This window comes from Salmo salar, unplaced genomic scaffold (assembly GCF_965601325.2).
Source record: "Salmo salar unplaced genomic scaffold, fSalSal1 ptg000257l, whole genome shotgun sequence".
NCBI lineage: Eukaryota > Metazoa > Chordata > Actinopteri > Salmoniformes > Salmonidae > Salmo > Salmo salar.
In genome coordinates this window covers 252954-260000 of record NW_027675339.1, presented here as the reverse complement: position 1 = coordinate 260000, position 7047 = coordinate 252954, and the positions used below count along the sequence as shown (strand labels likewise).

The following is a 7047-nucleotide window of genomic DNA, read 5'->3' as shown; positions in this document are numbered from 1 at the left end:
AGAAAAATACGCGTTGCGATACAGACTAGACGTCATGTTGGGGAGATCTAAAATCGAAAATACTATGTAAATAATCCATTACCTTTGATTCTCTTCATCAGATGTCACTTCCAGGTATCACAGGTCCATAACGAATGTAGTTTTGTTCAAAAAAGCTCATCATTTATGTCCAAAAATCTCCGTCTCGTTAGCACATGATGTAAGCCAGCCGGACTTCTCGTCATGAACGAGGGGAAAAAATATATTTCCGTTCGTTCAAACATGTCAAACGTTGTATAGCATAAATCATTAGGGCCTTTTTTAACCAGAACATGAATAATATTCAAGGTGGACGAATGCATACTCTTTTATAACGTATTGGAACGAGGGTACCCAACATGAACTCGCGCGTCAGAGTCTAATCGGCCATCACCGTTCCATGGCTCTTGTTCGGTCAGATCTCCCTCCAGAAGACTCAAAACACTTTGTAAAGGCTGGTGACATCTAGTGGAAGCAATAGGAAGTGCCAAAATATTCCTAAACCCCTGTGTTTTTCAATGGGATAGGTTTAAAGTCAATACAACACATCAGGTATCCACTTCCTGTCAGAAAATGTCTCAGGGTTTTGCCTGCCAAATGAGTTCTGTTATACTCACAGACACCATTCAAACAGTTTTAGAAACTTTAGAGTGTTTTCTATCCATATATAATAAGTATATGCATATTCTAGTTACTGGGTAGGATTAGTAACCAGATTAAATCGGGTACATTTTTTTTATCCAGACGTGCAAATGCTGCCCCCTAGCCCCAACAGGTTAATGATTTCATTTCAGAGAGACAAATATTAATTGTGTTTTTATGTTGGATAAAAGTAGAGACTCAGAGCTAGAAAATGGTATATCAGACACTGCAGTTGAGGAACAATGGGAAAGTAATTCTGCTTTCAAAGTTGATCAACTTGTAACATCACTTTTGAGAAAATGTCCTTTGAATGTTTTGGTACCTACTGGAGAGCTCTTCTTTGTCTACAGGGCTGTTACTTTGGCAGATAATGTCACCCATCTAAATAAATAGTTGTTATATATATAATTAACTAAATGTATGGTGTTTTTGTTTTATGTCAGTTTAATTTTGTTATGCTATAAACATTTTATTTTATTATAAGTGGTAAAAGGAACTAGAAAATGTTATATTTTGCGATTCTGAGTAATTACTACTTTAGTAAAGAATTACACATTATTCAGTACTACTGCAGTTGCTACATAATTCCAATAGATGGCAGCATAAGACCACAAATGATATTTCAGAATATTAGTTTAGTTTTCTCCCTGGATACACCACCACTCCCCACGCTTCTTTCTGTCCCTTTCCACACTGCTAACGCAAGAGGAAGGACTGAAAAAGCATTTAACAGATTACTGTGAAGTAATATAATGATGATTCATGTTTATTATTACCTGTTTTTATGCTCATGTTTGAAATTATACTTCATTACTATAACGATTATCAATAAGCCTGAACATTAATTCAGACACCTCTGGTTGAGAAAAACGTATTTTCCTGGTACATTCATTGTCAAATTCATCAACCACCATCGAGCCACTCTGTCTTCTCTCTCTAGTAGTCAACTCAGCCCCAGTAAAAAGCTGGTGTCTTCACTCTGCCTTCTCTCTCTAGTAGTCAACTCAGCCCCGGTAAAAAGCTGGTGTCTTCACTCTGCCTTCTCTCTCTAGTAGTCAACTCAGCCCCGGTAAAAAGCTGGTGTCGTCACTCTGCCTTCTCTCTCTAGTAGTCAACTCAGCCCCGGTAAAAAGCTGGTGTCGTCGCTCTGCCTTCTCCAGGGGCATGTTGAGGTAAATTTACTAACCGAGAGGGTTGAATTATGTAATTTATTGGTGGGCTGGAAGGCGCACTCTTGTCTTTTCTATTCCGAGGTTGTTTACTCGCAATATCAGATATTAAGATGACTTTTTATAATGCATGTATACTGAGGTTGAGGTTCTGACTAGCGATTATTTACCCGGGGTTCAGGACCTGCTATAGTCACTATTATTTTGCTCTCCCAAAAGCAACACAGCCCTAAAACGAGATATATAGCTAACTAAAGTAATGACTGACCATTTTAGAAAATCATGGGACATATAGTCTGTGGTTGCATGCTATTTTATGTCAATCATATTGCTGCTTGTAGCCTATAACTGATGCTTCGTGGTCTTATGCTGCCATCTATTGGAAATAGCTAGCTAGGATATCTAGGATGCTGCTGGTAGAGTAGCTAGCTAGCTTACCTAGCAGTACCGACTAGCTAGGATATCTAGGATGCTGCTGGTAGAGTAGCTAGCTAGCTTACCCAGCTGTACCGACTAGCTAGGATATCTAGGATGCTGCTGGTAGAGTAGCTAGCTAGCTTACCCAGCTGTACCGACTAGCTAGGATAACTAGGATGCTGCTGGTAGAGTAGCTAGCTAGCTTACCTAGCAGTACCGACTAGCTAGGATATCTAGGATGCTGCTGGTAGAGTAGCTAGCTAGCTTACCCAGCTGTACCGACTAGCTAGGATAACTAGGATGCTGCTGGTAGAGTAGTTAGCTAGTTTACCTAGCTGTACCGACTAGCTAGGATAACTAGGATGCTGCTGGTAGAGTAGCTATCTAGCTTACCTAGCTAAACCGACTAGCTAGGATAACTAGGATGCTGCTGGTAGAGTAGCTCGCTAGCTTACCTAGCTGTACCGACTAGCTAGGATAACTAGGATGCTGCTGGTAGAGTAGCTAGCTAGCTAGCTTACCTAGCTGTACCGACTAGCTTGGCTAGCTAGCAGGACGTTCGTCTGTCGTTTGTCTCAATGATGATGACGAATCCGGTGAACCACAAAATGAAACAAGGATAGAGAGTGAGAAGGATCTGGCTACAGTCATACTGTCCCTGACCGTAAAGCTAAAAGCTAATTGAACAATAAACTTCAGCGTCTCAACACTGTAACAAACTCAGTCGTTAGATCACCTCAGCCAACTCTGCACGTAACCGGACAATATGTTTGGCGCCACACCGGACGAGGACAGTTCTGTACGGGGACATGAGCAGTGCCACACAATCAACTAAACCCAGTCTTTACAGTGGGTTACATTAGTAATATTCATTTTTCTTTATGTTAAACAAACATTTATTATAACAATATTTTGAGATCTGGGCCCATATCCACAAAGCGTCTCAGAGTAGAAAATTGGTCGTATAAGTGCTGAGAATACAGACATTTTACACTTCTGGGTATAAATTAAAGCTATGCATGAAGTCTCTACTCCCACCTAGTCAGCAGATATTTAGGACACCTCGTGAGCTGTCCTAAGTAGTTAAGAGTTAACAGCAGGTGTCTTGATAATACTATAGAATAATGCAGCGAGTCAGTGGTTCCTGCACCACATGTAAATACTTTGGGGTAGTAAAAATATTGTTTTCTATTTCTATATGATCAATCCATTAATAATATAGACCTACATGCAACAGTATGTCTTGTGCTTTTGGAAATTATTTATGAATAATATGTATGTGTAATATTTATGTATAATATTTATGTATAATATTTATGTGAAATATTTATGTATACTATTTATGTGTAATATTTATGTGTAATATTTATGTATAATATTTATGTATAATATTTATGTGTAATATTTATGTATGATATTTATGTGTAATATTTATGTATAATATGTATGTATAATATTTATGTATCACAAGTGATACCATGTATGTCTGCATAGCATTTTGTCTTCATTTTGGCAGATTAACTCATGCTTATTTCTGAAGATTATCTCTGGTTTTCACCCAGAGGCTAAGGAGTTGGAGCTGTGGCGGGATTTGAACCTGTGTTTGAAAGGTGGTTGGTTCGAATCATGGGCCGAGTGCTGAAATAAACAGGTGGAATTGATCTGACCACTGGAGGGCTGCTGGGTTCACATCCTCAAAACAATCACCATTCGTTGATCAGAACTCTAGAGGTTCTTCTTCACTGAACCCAAAAATATATATAACTTTTAGTGATTCCATATATTAAGGAAGTGATAGAAGCCTTTTTGGTTCTATAAGGAACCTTCTTTTCTAAGAGTGTAAAATTAACACGTTTTTCTTTTGATTATTTAATTATCTACATCATGTTATTTCAAGATATCCATTTGGAACGCAACATCACGTTGTTAAAAAATTATCCTAAATTGGGCGTGGCTTTAAAATGGGCAATTGAAGGCATCTAGGGTGTTCCAGCTAAACAATGGATGTATAGCGTTTTGCAATAAAAATAAAAATTATACACAATCTAAAGCTATTAATTAAAAATCTGAGAACAGTAATATTGAAGGTACCCATTAGCAACCATTTATGATTAAAAAAACAAATGTGAACATTTTTGGAAATATCATTTTTTAAATTAACTATGAATAATTCTTAAACAAAATTGTCATCTCACCTCTTAGATTTGGTGTCATGTTCCCCAGATAGACTCATTTTAGAGGCAGGGCCCCCCTCCTCTCTCTCCCCAGAGAGACTCATTTTAGAGAACTGACCCCTAAACAGAGATCCAGCATGTTGGTTGTGGTCAACACAGTGACAACTAAACAGAGATCCAGCATGTTGGTTGTGGTTAACACAGTGACACCTAAACAGAGATCCAGCATGTTGGTTGTGGTTAACACAGTGACGTCCTAAACAGAGATCCAGCATGTTGGTTGTGGTTAACACAGTGACAACTAAACAGAGATCCAGCATGTTGGTTGTGGTTAACACAGTGACCCCTAAACAGAGATCCAGCATGTTGGTTGTGGTCAACACAGTAACAACTAAACAGAGATCCAGCATGTTGGTTGTGGTCAACACAGTAACAACTAAACAGAGATCCAGCATGTTGGTTGTGGTCAACACAGTGACAACTAAACAGAGATCCAGCATGTTGGTTGTGGTTAACACAGTAACAACTAAACAGAGATCCAACATGTTGGTTGTGGTCAACACAGTGACAACTAAACAGAGATCCAGCATGTTGGTTGTGGTTAACACAGTGACAACTAAACAGAGATCCAGCATGTTGGTTGTGGTTAACACAGTGACAACTAAACAGAGATCCAGCATGTTGGTTGTGGTTAACACAGTGACAACTAAACAGAGATCCAGCATGTTGGTTGTGGTTAACACAGTGACAACTAAACAGAGATCCAGCATGATTATCATGCCAACTAATTATTGAAGGTCAATTGTTCTCTTTTATTCATTATCTCTTAGAAATAAAACATTTACTAACAGACATAGAAAGACACATCCAAACAGTCAGGTGATTTAATATTTTTCACCCTTTCTCCATGTAGTGGAACTAATAATAATAAAACAATTTAACAACAATAATATTAATAATAATAATGTCTAACTTTCTCTTTTAATAATTTCTCTCATTCTAGTGTGTTGCTTTGTTTAACAGGTATGATATTATTATGCTGTTACTGAATTCAGTTCATAATAACAATGTTAAGAAAAGTATGTTCAGTAGTTTCATACCAAATTACACAGGAAGTAGGAGTTCATTGTAGTTTAGAAAATAACAAATATTCTGATATTCTGAAAGATGATTTACAACTATGATACATTAAAATTTTTACAAATTGTAAAATAACCACAATAAACAAATCGTATAATACGATATATGAACAATATGTTTTTGAATTTGACTTGCCTACGCCCAGTTAGCGCCATTTTGTATGATTGAACTGTCACATAACTGTCCCAGGTGAAATGGACTTTTAAATCTGAGTGTTTTACTGTCAGTCACTATACTAAAATAACACCATACATTTAATTTCTCTACACACTTTACAATAATCACTGGGAAGATTCTTACCTTGTAGCCTGAATTCACAACCAGAACATGTCAAGTCATTGAGATATTTTCCATTGTGCTGAGAGAGCAGCTTCCTGATAACAAGTGGCTCTGTATCTATGTTCTAGGTACAGTTGATCTTTGGATGTAATAATATCTGGTCAAAGTCTAGTGACACAACAGCATAGTATATCATAAACATAACAGCAGTTGGCCAGAAAAGGCCATGACATACTATAAAACAGGGTTTGTCAACTAGATTTGGCTTCGGGTGTCACGGTTGTCATAGAGAGGAGCGGACCAAAGTGCAGCGTGATTATCGTTCCACATATTTTATTGAACTGTGAAACTATGCAATACATACACATAAACTAAAGAACAAAAAAACAACAAACCGTGATGCAGAGGTGAAACATACACTACTCAAAAACAATCTCCCACAAACCCAGGTGGGAAAAACGCCTACTTAAGTATGATCTCCAATTAGAGACAACGATGACCAGCTGCCTCCAATTGAAGATCATCCCAAACAAAACCAAACATAGAAATACAAAACTAGAAAACAACATAGAAAAACTAAACTAGAAAACCCCCCTGTCACTCCCTGACCTACTCTACCATAGAAAATAACAGCTTTCTATGGTCAGGACGTGATAGTACCCCCCCCCCTAAAGGTGCGGACTCCGGATGCACCTAAAAAAAATTAGAAAAAAAGGGAGGGTTAGGGAGGGTGACTAATGTCTATGGCGGCTCTGATGCAGTACGCAGAACCTTCTCATCCCGCGGATCCTCCAGCAGAGGCGTCTCTCCGGTTCGGGGCATAACCCCCTCTCCGCCCGCTGATCCCTCTGCTTTTGTGTCACCGGACCTTGGATCATCACCGGATGTTCTGGACTGCGGACCGTCGCTGAAGACTCTGGACAGCGGGCCGTCTCAGGAGGTTCCGGACTGCGGGCCGTCGCTGCAGGCTCCGCGCCATGGATCATCATTGCAGGCTCCGTGCCGTGAATCACCACTGGTGGCTCCGTGCCATGGATCATAACTGGAGTCTTCGTGCCATGGATCATCACTGGAGGCTCCGGGCCATGGATCATCCCAACAGCCTTCTTGCCATGGATTATCACTGGAGACTCCAGGCCATGGATCATCACTGGAGGCTTCGTGCCATGGATCATCACTGGAGGCTTCGTGCCATGGATCATCATTGG

General features: G+C 39.2%; 1 protein-coding gene across 1 annotated transcript in view; it reads right to left on the bottom strand.

Moving 5' to 3' along the window:
- Positions 1-5953, bottom strand: part of LOC145867280 (NLR family CARD domain-containing protein 3-like) — a 109935-nt gene extending 103982 nt beyond the window's left edge. The window contains exon 1 of the mRNA XM_082971349.1: positions 5861-5953. The gene's annotated coding sequence lies outside the window, so the exon portion shown is untranslated. The remainder of the gene's footprint in view (positions 1-5860) is intronic.
- Between the last annotated feature and the right edge of the window lie 1094 nt (positions 5954-7047).